The sequence below is a fragment of the Microcaecilia unicolor genome, chromosome 1, assembly GCF_901765095.1.
Source record: "Microcaecilia unicolor chromosome 1, aMicUni1.1, whole genome shotgun sequence".
Classification (NCBI taxonomy): Eukaryota; Metazoa; Chordata; class Amphibia; order Gymnophiona; family Siphonopidae; genus Microcaecilia; species Microcaecilia unicolor.
The window spans coordinates 528,477,484-528,491,665 of NC_044031.1; positions in this window are offsets into that span (position 1 = coordinate 528,477,484).

Below are 14,182 nucleotides of genomic sequence, written 5' to 3' on the forward strand. Positions count from 1 at the left end.
AATCTCTATAAACCTGGGGGATGTAATGGACAAATTGAAGAGTAGCAAATCTCATAGACCGGATGGTATTCATCTTATAGTACTGACAGAATTGAAAAATGAACTTGTGGAACTATTGTTAGTAATGTTTAATTTATTTTTAAAATCAAGCATGATGCCAGAAGATTGGAGGTTGGTCAATGTAATGCCGATATTTAAAAAAGGTTCCAGAGGAGATCCGGTAAATTATAGACTGATGAGCCTGAAGTCGGAGCCAGGCAAAATGGTAGAGACTATTATAAAGAACAACATTACAGAGCATATTCAAAAGCATGAATTGATGAGACAAAGCCAAAATGGATTTAGTGAAGGGAAATCGTGCCTCACCAATCAATTACATTTCTTTGGAAGGGTGTGAGCCGGTCGATATTGTGTATCTGGATTTTGAAAAGACATTTGCAAAGTACCTCATGAAAGACTCCAGAAGAAAATGGAGAGTCATGGGATAGGAGGTAGTGTCCTATTGTGGATTAAAAACTGGTTAAAGGATAGAAAACAGAGAGTAGGGTTAAATGGTCAGTACTCTCAAAGGAGGAGGGTAAATAGTGGGATTCCCCAGGGGTCTGTGCTGGGACCACTGCTTTTTAACATATTTATAAATGATCTAGAGATGGGAGTAACTAGTGAGGTAATTAAATTTGCTGATGACACAAAGTTATTCAAAATCGCAAGAGGATTATGAAAAACTAGGAAAAAAGGCCTGTTTCTCAGTGCAATGAAATGGGCGCTAGCAAGGTTCTAAAATGGTAGGGGCCCCCTCCCTCCGTCCCTCCGAGCTGCTTGCCTGCCTCCGTGTGACCGTTGGACGTTGTTCGTGGTTCGCTTTGTGTGGGGAGGGTTTTTTTTTTTTTTGCTGCGCCTCCATGCCTGTGCTGTTTCCATTTTGGCCCTCGAGTGTCATTGCTCCGCCCTCGACGTCATCACGTTTTGATGCGAGGGCAGTGCAGACACTCAGGGGCACACCGGATATCTCGGGCGCCTCAACTTCCATGGAGGCTTCATTAGAACATTGGGGTTGCCTTTTATATAGAGAGATTATAAGAGGAATTTACGAGACTGGGAGACTGGGCATCTAAATGGCAGATGATGTTTAATGTGAGCAAGTTCAAAGTGATGCATGTGGGAAAGAGGAACCAGAAGTATAGCTATGTAATGTAAGGTTCCACATTAGGAGTCACCGACGAAGAAAGGGATCTAGGCGTCGTTGTTGATAATACGTTGAAACCCTCCTGCTCAGTGTGCAGCAGCGGCTAAGAAAGCAACTAGAATGTTAGGAATTATTAGGAAAGCAATGGAAAACAAAAATGAGAATGTTATAATGCCTTTGTATTGGTCCATGGTGCGACTGCACCTCGAATATTGTGTTCAATTCTGGTCGCCGCATCTCAAAAAAGATATAGTGGAATTAGAAAAGGTACAGAGAAGGGGGACAAAAATGATAAAGGGGATGGGACGACTTCCCTGTGAGGAAAGACTGAAGCAGCTAGGGCTCTTCAGCTTGGAGAAAAGATGGCTGAGGGGAGATATGATAGAGGTCTGTAAAAAAAGAGTGGAATGGAATGGGTAGACGTGAATCATTTGTTTACACTTTCCAAAAATACAAGGACTAAGGGGCATACAATGAAGCTACAAAATAGTAAATTTAAAATGAATCGGAGAAAATGTTTCTTCACTCAACGTGTAATTAAGCTCTGGAATACTTTGTCAGAGAATGTGGTAAAGGTGGTTAGCTTAGCAGGGTTTAAAAAAGGTTTGGGTCCTCATCCCCTGCCAGCTGAAGTGTTGTCCAGTGTTGGTCTCCTGTGCCGCCGCATTGCCTGCCTTGCTCTGTCTTTCCCTCACATCCTGCATGCTCCTTTTAGTGAAATTGAGCCCACGGGGGCCCACAGGAAATTTTTTTTGGGGGGGCAGGCCCCAGTGGCCCCACATAGCTACGGCACTGATAGGTCAAACTGTAAAGCAAGCTGTGTACAAGTGTTCATAGAAGAATCTTATTATATGCTAGGACATGGTCGTTTTCTTAATTTGTCCCCCCCCCCCCCACCAAGTAACAAACCGCATCCTCCCTCTCTCCCTTCCCATGCCTTGAAATGTAAACAGAAAGATTTGAACTATTGTAACTCTTTAGTGCAAAACAAAACAAATTCATGAAGGATTAAATTGACTCAATGGCTCTTTATTAATTTAAATATAGTTTTACTTCAATACTTTGCCTCTCTTCTGTTACATAGATAAGAGACGGATTTTGCTCATACATTTTTCACTAGTAACTCAAGGCAAATTACATTCAGATATTCAGACATACTAGATATTTTTCTGCCCCAGAGTCTTACAATCTAAGCTGGTCCCTGAAGCAATGGAAATTGAAGTGACTTACCCAAGATCACAATTAGCAGCTGTTTCTTTGGTTTTCAGACCACTGCTCTAACCATTAGGTAATTCCTTTGCTCAAGCATGATCACTAAGAACAGAATTCCAGAGAGTACAAGGGGCACAAAACCTTGCAAGACAATGATGAAACTTATGTCAGCACATATGACGGGACTCTTCAGCTATCCTCATGGGAAAGAGATTCAGAATAAAAGGCTGATGCATCTCTATCAATAGAGTACACATGATCCAATGTGAAGAGAGATGACATACTGGAGGAACAAACCATAAATAAAGGACACATCAATCTTAATAGATTCAACAAACTATGACAGAGAAATTAACAAAATGACAGATGAACATTTCTCAAAGGATGATCACTCCTTTAACGAATTTACAATAACTGCTTAAAGAAAACTTCAGGAGCACAGAGGATTGAAAATTTTTCAAATTAGGATAATCAAACAAAAGGACTCAATAGAGATGTTGGCTTTCTCATCCATTATCAGATATGAATAAAGCCCCAGAAGCAGCATAACATGGGCCTGGACAGGCCCACATTATTAATTTTCCCAGTCTTACCTGCACATGAGGTGGTCCCGATGAAAGGAGTGTTTTGATTGGCTGTTTTAGCAGGTATTTAATTTTGGCAGCATTCTTTTCGTTCTGCTTGCTGTGGGAGGGAGTTTTTTCTGTCTGTGTTTTTCTCAGAAAGTGAATTTTTAAAAATTTGATGTCTGGCCATCTCCTTGGCACTAGAACTGTTAGGGGCGGCAGTATTTATAGTGTTTCTGAGTCAGTAATTTTTAACATAAATTAATTTCTTGTTTGGTGCTGAACAATTGCACTGTCTGTCGTGGTTGTGTGATGTGAGTTGTCCCATGCGTTTGTGTTAAAGGCGGGAGCAGGAGTGAGGAAGTATTTACAGTGCTATGAGGTATTTGAATGTTTATTTATTGAAGGGTAATTTTTTTTAAGTTATTTTAATTACATTCTGCAATTATACAATTAACAATTTCAAAACATCAAAGCAAGAATATGAGTATATTATACAATAATCAAAGCTGAGTTTTACAAGCAACACTATACACTACTAAGTAGGAAGTGAAAGAAAATGATCTAACGTTTTCCATTTTCTGAGACCAACAGGTGGTCCTACAGAAGGGTAATTTGAGTTGCGGTTGCTGCTGGCTGTGTTTTTTATTTTGGTGAGTGAGACTTAGGGGCCCTGTTACAAAGCAGTGATAGAGCTACCACGGCATTGTTGCGTACCAAATTAGGACTACCGCGCCAGGCTACCACAGGAGCCTAGTGGTAGTTCCCATCCCCAGCATGGTCTGCCAGGTTAGTGTGGGAGACCTTACCATCATGTAAATAGGTGATGGTAAGGACTCCCACCGGAAACGGCCATGCACCAATCCCTGTAATTAGGACAGGGCCATTTCTTTTTTTTTTTTTAACCAAAACCAACCTTTTACCCACTGCAGTAAAAGGGTGCCTCGGCATGCGGCAAATCCACATGCCAATGCCAACGCAGGCCCCCCTTTTACTGCAGCTTGGTAAAAGGGGCCCTAAATGTGTGTGGGCATTAGTGGGTAATTGGGGGCTAGCTGGATAATTTGGGGCATTTAAAATTTTGAAGAATTTTATAAGAAAGCTGTGTAACTGATGCTGTTGTGTGGCTTGGTGGTTGTGCCTGGGATATTTATTACGGGTCCTAAGAAGACAGCTACAGAGGTTGGGGGGAAGGCAAAGTCTGGGGCTGTAAAAAGAAAGGTCAGACAGTCTGATATGTCAGAACAAGTGAAAGTTTTGAAGAAAATTGCTAGAAAGGTTTCTGGAAGGGCAGGAGTAGTTGAGAAAAATGGAAATTAAAAAAAAATTCTGGAAAAGGATTAAAAGCTGATATGAAGAAAAGTCATTCTAAGAGGATTTCCTGAGCCCTTTTACTAAGCTGTGTAAGGCTCTACGCGTGCCTAAAATGCACCAAAATGGAGTTATCGCTGGGCTACCACATGGCTCTTGCGGTAATTTCATTTTTGGCACACATCCAATAAGTGCGTCAGAAAAATATTTTCGGACATGCGTATCGGACACGCAACAAGTGGCATTTGATGTGCGTAGGTCATTACCGCCCAGTTACCACGTGAGACTTTACTGCTAGGTCAATGGCTAGCAGTAAGGTCACAGACCTAAAATGCACAGGCGGCAATTTTGATTTTGCCGCACTTCCATTTTGGCAAAAAATTTTAAAAGTCCATTTTTACAGGCGCACTGAAAAATGGATCGGCGCGCACTTAAAACCCACGCCTACAATACCGCAAGTCATTTTTCAGCATGCTTTTGTAAAAGGACCCCCAGAGAAGACTGCATCTAGTAACCCAGGTCCTTCTAAGGGGCAGAGGCGTCGGTTGAAGCAAGATCAGAGTGAATCATGGGTTGTCACTGAGGAATCATCTGAGCCTCTTCATATGAAGGGTGAGGAAAATGGGAGGCTTTGTGGTGCAGGGAGGAGGGAGATGGGAGGTCTGGTAAAAAGAGAGAGAGAGAGAGAGGAAGAGGTTGCACAAGTGTTTGAAGGATGAAAAAATGTATATGTAACTTGCTTTATGTGGTTAAGCATTTAGAGAGTGAAAAGCATAAGCAAAGGGATATTGGGAAAAAATCCTGTTGCTGTTCGAGAATCCTCTGAGTCTTTAGACTGTTCTGAATCATCATCTTTTTCATCTGGAAGTGATTCTGAGGTACTGTGAATTCAGGCAAGATGGCAAGGGCTGGTAAAGAGGTTAAAGTTAATCAAGCCATGAATAAAAGTGGTCCTAATAATATTTCATTAAAGGTAAAAAGGAAAACTTCGAAAGGCAAATTTGTGGATCTGTTTGCATTATTGGTTAAGGAACAAGATTACAAGATGAGAAACAATGAGAACGTAAAGGAGGATGTTAAGGAGAAGAAGGTAAATGTTCCAAAATCTATACATAATTGGTTATTGGGTTTTAATATTTATGACGCTGTTTTGCGAGATGCAAAGTCTGAATTATATTCTTCCTATTTGAGGTATTCTGATATGATTTTACATGCATATAAAACTTATGGGAGATGGTCATGGTTGAGCTATGGCATTCATTTTAGGAAACATTTATTGAATGACAAGACTAATTCTTGGGGGTTTAGAGATGTTGACATATGACTTACAGAAATGACTCCATTGTGGCCCTGCTTCTTTCGTGGGTTGAGGCAGTTTGTTTCTTCAGGAGTTGCAGGAGGGGGCAAAAGTTCAGATGGTGATTTTTTTAGGGTGAATTTATCCCTCTCAATATAGTGGTCCACCCACTAATACCTAGGAAGAAATAAATCGCCCAAGGCTGCATCAGTTTGCTCTTTATTAGATATCTTATCAAGTATTTGTATTATTAACAGATCAGTGATATCTCACTGGGAGTATAGAACATGTATAATTCCATGCTCAAATATCAATAAGTTCATTCTCTGGCTGGAATGTACCAGTGACTCACTTGTGCTCAGCTCCAATAAACTGCTGTGACTCTGATGCCCTTACCCACAGCCTCCAATACATCTTGCAAATCACTCAGGAAAATATTAAAACCAATTTGTGAGAGATGGACCCCATTACACCGATAAAGGCCTCGGCAATCAACAGTTATCAATTAATGAGAATCCATAAACTCTCCTGTCAATAATACCAACTTGGAGTCCAATAATACAAACTAAAGTCCAAACAAAAAAACAGCACCACGGGCCTTTAAAAAATGGAACACAGTTCCATTTTTAAAGGCCCTTGGTGCTGTTTTTTTGTTTGAATAATACCAACTTAGCCATCTCAGAATTCACTTTTTTCCTTAAGTGTTTGATGGCTTTCACTTTAAATGCTCCCCTCCGTATTCTCCTAGGAATAATATTAGACCAAATAATCCTTGTTTCAGGAAACACATTATAAATCTCTAAAACATCCTTTTTCATCTGTCTAATAAGGTTCACTTCCTTCACCCAATATGAATCATTACCTCACAAATGTAATAACAAAATACGAGGTGCAGACAACCATCTCCTCACCTACAACAAAGAAGGGAACATTCCTCGAAAACCCAACCAATAAACCCAAATCCCTGTGGTGCCAATCCCAAATGCCTTCCCATATACGACTTTTCTAGGCATTTATGGGCCCAAAATACATAACAATGTCCTAAAAACCAGACCACAATCTCTTCAGTCCGTACAACTGGAATTAAAACTACAGAAAACATGCAATCAATAATATATCAGTACAATGCTAGTGCACATAACACTTATAGACAAGACAAATCACTCCTATCTGTACCCTTCTCCACCACCGCTAACTCCAGACTCCGCCCCTTCTGCCTCGCATCACCTTATGCCTGGAACAGACTTCCCGAGCCCATACGCCATGCGCCCTCCCTGCCCATTTTGAAGTCCTTACTCAAAGCCCATCTCTTCTCCCTTGCTTTTGGCGCCTAACCACCTTCCCCATTCATGATGATACCTACACTGACTACATAGTTTATTACCTTTAGATTGTAAGCAGTTTATTACCTTTAGATTGTAAGCTCTCTTGAGCAGGGACTGTCCTTCCCCTTGTTTAAAATTGTACAGTGCTGCGTAACCCTAGCAGCGCTATAGAAATGCTAAGTAGTAGTAGTAGTAGTAGTTATAGCTAGATGAGCACCATCTACCAGTTCTTTTAATAGCATCTGCAGAAAGTCCTTAGGCTCCCGCAAATGAAGCTACTCCAATTCTAAAAGAGTGCATTCCAAACCACAATTGATTAAGGTCAACCATTTTAGAGGAACACAATGTGGGATTACCAAAGCTGAAGCTATAACTCAAAAGCAATCCACAAGTATTGCTATGAAACACTGATACATTAATGATAAAAAAAGAAGGAAAAGCCCCAAAGTCACTCAGAGGAGAGGGCTAATATGAGCAGTGGGGTCCCCCTAAACCTAACCCCCTCCCCTCATACCTCCCTCTCTCTTCTGGGCACCAAGGGGCAGTGGGGGTTATATGTTGAGGGGGTATGTGCATGGAAGTAAAAGGAGTCTGGGGTCCACCAGACCTCCAGGCCCTTATACGTATGGGGGTTTGGGGGATCTCTGGGGTCCACTGGACCACCAGAGCTGTTTGACGGTCTCCTCCATTCCTCCCACTTGCTCGGCAAACCCTGATGCCAGCTCTGAGCTAACAAAGGGTTTGCCATGGAGGCAGCTCCCTTGTTTGGTGCACTGCCCACTGATCATCTAGGAGGAATGCGGGAGACCCTCTTTTGAATGCACGTATTTGCATGCAATTAGCAGTCAGAGCCATCAAGCTTGTTGTTTCATGCGCTTGCCGGCTCTGATCCTGGGGCGGGGGCAAACACGGGTGCTAGTCCAGCGCTAATGACCTCTAACGCCCATGTTTGCTTCTGATCATCTGCCTACAAATGAGGATACGCTCTACAAAAGGTTTTACTGCAGTCTTTATCTCCCTGCTTCTTAAATTTGTGCCAGCACTACTGATGAATCATTGTAAAGCCGCGATGAAACCCCTTAGATTTATCCCCTAGGGCTGCACCATCATACCGATAAGGTATTAGCCAATTTTTTTATGGCAGAGCTAACCCTCTATAGAGGAGGATGATTCATCCCATGATGCCACTAACAAATGCTGTTCTGTCAGCTCCTTTGTCACACTCTTGTACATACCTTGATCAGTTCCCACTATTGGCTTCCAATGCTGAAACCATGTAAAATGGATAGTAAGATTGTCCAATCAACTAACTGGCTAATTGGTGCCCCAATTCCAACTGGAATTCAGCATACTGAGCACAAATTGAGGATATTCCCCCTAATGTTCAAATCATTTAACCGGTCAGGATTGGCACCAGCTATCCGGCAATATTCTCCTGCTGAATATCGCCGGTTAGCCGCTAGTGGATAGCCTGTTATATTGGGCAATAGAACCAGCTATCTGCCTTTTTTCAACCCCACTTTAGTGGCTATATTTGGCCATGTAAAAATATGGGGCATCTTTGGCTGGTTGAACAAAACTGGGTAAGTCTGAATATCAACTTAGCTGATTACATTCAAACTGGCCAAAAATAAATACTCAGTGCCAATCACCAAAAATGACCTGGGATTGAATATCCGGGTTTAGTGCTGACCACGGGATTTAGCCGGGCTAGCTCCCATGGTCTGAATATTGGCCCCATTGTGTATAGGAGACTGTATCATTTGAATATGGTCACAGCCTTCTATAAAGGACACAAAGGCCCTTATTTTAGAAGCTTTATTCATTTTTTGGAAGTCTGAAAACCAGCATTTAGACATCCATATTGCATGGACATCTAAATCCTGATTTTATAAAGCTGAGATATAGATTTTGAAAACTGCAGTACATCCTTATGGCCAGGGGGCACCATCTGGGCATGTTTTGAGCTGGACTAGAGAGATACCAAAATATGGACTTCTAACTTCAGTTTAAGAAGGAGAAGGGATGTCCATGTCCAAAAAGGCAGATACTGGAATTTACTCCTGATACCCAGCATGTCCAGGTTATAGAAGGGTGCTCTGATTGAGCAATTCTGCAGTAGAGGCAGTAAGGGAGGCCACAGTAGGTATTTTTCTGTCCCTGGAGGACTCACAATTTAAAAAGAAAATAATAAGCAGCTGTAATGGGATTTGAACTGATGCCTTCTGCTTTGCTACTAGTTGCTCTAACCATTAGGCTACATCTCCACACAGGTAGATATGTGGTCATTTTATAATATGGATGTTCCTATGCTGCTACAATGACACTATGTCCCTTGTTTTGCCTGGTTCATAGTTTCAGTTTATAAAGTGGATGTTCATGCTTGATGTAGCTAGCACTTAGGCATCCATGTCTCTTGTATTTTAGAACAGGCTGTATTTTGACAGATCCAGTTCTAAAATAAAAGAGAAATGGACATCCATATGCAGCCTATTGATTTACATGTCCTTATTCTGAGTTGGACGTTCTTTCTAAAATCTGCATCAAAGTTATTAAATCTTCCTTTATTTAATAGAGCATTGAAGTTCCCTAAAACCACCAAAGCCTCATATTTTAACTCCTCAACTAATTCAGCTAAACTAATCAAAACACATATATTCAAATAATCAAGATAAAGAAAAAAATATTTTTTTATTGGCCAGAGGGAGTTGGCTTCCATGGAAGTCAGGAATGGGGAACTTCCTCTAATATACAGTGCAATCCGCTTAAGTGCAAGGGTCTGGGACCAAAGAAATGCATGCAGTTAACCAGAGCATGCACTTAACCGTTGTGACCCAAAGAAGCTTGACATCTGATAAACATATGTACAGTACTGTTTATTATTATACATACAGTATACAGTCTCAGTTAACTGACATTAGGCTTACTTGAAGTAATCAATTATAGTCCTCTGTACACTCTTGGGTCTGTGAGTCTGTAGGGTGAGATAAATAATACCTAGGGCAACAGGTACCCACAGATTACTTATAACAAGATTCCCTGATGCATAAGTCTGCCTAACAGACTCACTAGCTCTGTCTAGGGTGAGATACAGGAATCTTGCTTCTGGCACCTCTCCAGGTGTGTTGGTGTGTAGAGTGAAAAAGAAAGACACAGCTGATAGATAGATAGATAGATATTAGCTTTATTATGGATAAGAAAATAGAAATACTCTGCGCTAGCTTATGCAATAAAAATATCCCTTACTGATAAGAGCACTACCAAAATATATTTTTTGTACTACACTCTGATTATCCTGAGACTAAGTACGGTAATGATTAGAACAGTACAAATGATAACCAAATAATCCTTATGAAACTTATCACATCTTATGCAAAATACACATTAGCAGCTGTCCCTGACCAAGAGCTGACATAAACCAGTCGTACTTAGATAAAACCACTGCCTAACCCCAGACTAGGAAATATATCACTGTGATCTTACCACGCTGTCCTGATGACGGCTTCAGATAAGACCGGAGCAGAATCTCCCCAGACGCTATTTTAGCTGTCTGTGTCTTATGTAGTGCAGGTCTTTATCAGCCCATGTAGGTTCCCGTCACTCCTTTGGTTATCAGAGCCAATATCTCTGCCACAGGTATTTGCACCAGGATGCAGGTCACGAGGTTGGTATCATACAAAGTCTCTGGCTCCCCCGAGCCTTGCTGGATTTCTCAGGTCCTCTTACCAGTTGCCCCTCTTCCAAGGGTCTCTGACTCACTAACTTACTTCTGTTCCCGCTTTCCCCATACCTCTCGGTCAGGTGACGGTAGGAACCAATCATGATCTTGTCCAGTTCAGTACATGGGCAAGAAGAGTTCTTTGTTTTGTGACCTTGGAGAATGGTAACTTCTGGAGCCATGTCTGCCTCCCTACTCTGTTCTCAGGATGATAGAAGGGGGTGTTTAGAACACAGACTGTCCTTGGCTTTAGCAAGCCTGTCAGTGATTTTCCACAAGCTGAAGCTGGATCTTGCTGACACAGAGATGTTGCAGCAGCCATCTTATTATACCAAGATGTCATAGGCTTGTATAGGCCAAGACCAGCTTAGGCTAGATCACAGGGAAATACCCCTACAAGTCCCACAGACTAAGTCTGCTAGACGGTAAAAACTGTCATAGCACTGACACCCAGTGGCCTCCAGATAGGCCCGCATAGTGTTACTCTCCAACGCTCTTGCAAAAGTGACAGGAGGAAGTTGTTGAATTTCAGCAGCATGTGCCTTGCTGCTCATTTCTTCATCTGTTCCATCATCAGCCATTGTTGCCTGCATGTAGGAGCATATCTTGACATCAGTGCTGTCTTCAGTTGTTTGTAGATCGTAATCAACAGCTACGTAGCAATGGAACTCCTCTTCTGTAAAACCAGCTGGGATGTCAATAACCTCTTCATCTGACGCATTTGCAACAGCTGAACCTGTTTCGTCCCTCTCCACATCCTTAACCAAGCTTGCCTGCTTCTAGCACTTCACAATGGTTGCCTGTGTAACATGATTCCAGGCTTCTTTCTGCATATGTAGGGAATCCAACAGTGATACATTACGAGCCAGTTCAACAGCACGTTTATCCTTCCCAGCCTGGTCATCCATAACGCTCATCAGATGATGTAGCACAAGAGCCTGATAATGTAGTTTGAAATTGGCTATTATGCCCTGATCCAGAGGTTGGATCAGAGAGGTAGTGTTTGGTGGCAGGAAGACCACCTTGACGTTAGACAGCCTGACATCATCCCTGTGTGCAGCACAATTATCACAAAGCAGCAAAATCTGATGCTTTTGGGCACCCCCATTCTAGTGTCTAACTTCTTTAGCCACTGCTTCCAAATTTCTCCAGTCATCCATGAATTTGCGGTAGCCTCATATGACACAGGAAGTCGCTTAACTTTCTTGAAGCAATGGAGCTGCTTGCTCTTTCCAATGACGAGGGGTTTCAACTTCTCACTCCCATCCATATTGCAGCAAAGGAGGATCGTCAGTCGGTCCTTGTATGTTTACCTCCAGTAGTTTTGGCATGTTTGAATGCAAGTAACCCATCAGGAATCGCTCGCCAGTAAAGACCATTTTCATCAGCATTGAAAATGTCACGAGGTGCAAACTCGTTCAAGATGGTAGGAAGAACTGAAACAAGCAAATTTTCAGCACCAAAGTCATCAGCGTCTTGTTTCTCACCATGCTGTTTCTTAAATTTTATGCTGTTCCTCTCCTTCTATCTTTCCAACCATCCAACAGTGGCTTTGAATTCAGTTAGTCCAAGACTTTCAGCTAGCTGGTTAGCTTTCTCCATAAGCAGTGGACCACTGACAGGAAACTGTCTGCTCCTGACTTGAGAAAACCACCGAAGAAGAGCATCTTCTACCTCCTCAGCTTTTCCCGCCCTTTTACGTTTCCTGTGTGGATTTGTATTGTTTTGCCAGTCTTCCAGAAGCTGGTCTTTCTGCTTAAAGACACGTGAAATTTGACTGGGATTGGCACCATATTCTTTAGCAATAGATGCTTTGACTTTGTTTGTTTTCTAATTTTTTAAAAACTTCTATTCGTTCAGCCAGTGTTAAAGTCTTACAGTTCCGCTGCAACAACGATGACGACGACCCCGGTGCACGCTCCAGCAACATTCTTTCCCCTAACCTGCCTGGGTCAGTTAAAAAGAAGATAAATTCGAAATCTTGGTTGTCACGCGCAAATCGGCTTCCATATTCCATGCGTGCGCTTATGCAGAGTCTTTCCTGCAGAGGAGCGGTCTTAAACCATGCATATAAGCGAATCTTGCACTTATCAGTGGTGTGCTAAACCGAAGTTTGTTCCCATAGAAATTGATGGTGCCAAAAATGGGACCGAAGTATGGCATGCAGTTAAACAGAGCATGCGCTTATCCGACGTGCACTTAAATGGCAATGTCGATGTATCTCCAGCTATTGGTCTGCAATCTCCCGGTTTTTGCAGAGGGTTCTGGGCAAAACATTTTGGCTAACATTTGAAAGAGCAATATTCAGTACACCTGGATTGTGGAGCATGGGAACGCGAGGGGAGAAACAGTTCTTAGGGAAGGCTTGTATTGTGGGGGAAAAAGTGTATCTTCCTCTGTTGGCTGCAAGATCACCCTCCATCCTTTTGGCACTGGAGGAATAAATTCCATGAATTAATGATCTGGGAAGCAAGGGGTGTGGGCCTGTTGCCGGGAAGGCAGCGGAGGTTTTTGGCAGTATGGGGGGTGTACTTAAATGTAATCTCGCCAAGAGCACGCAGTCAAATATTGAATAAACTCCCTTGGCAGAAGTAAATTCTGATTCACTAGCACTTTGAGCGTTGCACTGGGGTAGGGGTAGTGGGGAGGAAGGGAGGGTGGAGAGATTGAGGATGGGAGGGAAGGAAGTAGGTGGGGGGTGGGGTGGGTTTGTCGGAGCATAATAAACACGTAGTGAGGCTATGTGCTAGAATATCGGTAATTTTGGTTACTAAATGTGTTTGAACCAGTGAAAGTCCATAAAACACCAAAGAAGGGTGGGGGGGGGGGGGGGGAAAGGTTAAAACGTTGATGATGGACTGTAACAGTCTGATTTCCTAGAGTATGTTTTCCTATCTGAGTTTATGTACCTTCAGATTGTGACATATGTTTATCCTGCTTTGTCATCAATAAAAATTGTTGAAACATAAATGGAGTGCACTGTATTTTGTTAGATGTAGATACAGGGTATTGATTGACATATGGCAAGTTGCAAGTTCTGACTGAAAATTTGTCTTAAGATACCCATTCCCCATTGGTTTCCCACCTCATTCCATGTTATTTAGTTAAGGTGGGAATTAGTGTGCACTGTGTGTCAAGCTGCTGCATTAATTGTTAGTGTGGTCATATAGTTAATGCATGTTAATTTCTGTATAGACTACTTAAGAAATTTTAGTAAGGCTTATTGTCTCTGAAATTATACGTTTGTTAACAATGTCTTATTTTCTGACAAAAACACCTAGAAATATTTAGCTTTGCATTTTAATAAGTGGGAATAAGTGTTGACAATCAAGTTGTAGGTGATTACTTTTTAATTGGACTAGTGGAATAGTGGGAACTAAAGCCAATGCTGGACAGACTTCTATGGTCTATATCCTGCAAACGGCAAATGACTGAAAGAAGATTTGGCAACTCTAGCATTGGGGAACTGAGGCTGATGAAAGACAGACTTCTACAGTCTGTCCTGCAAATGGCAAAAAGACAGGTGAAGTTTCAGAAATTCCAGTGTTGTAATCACTTTATGGTCAT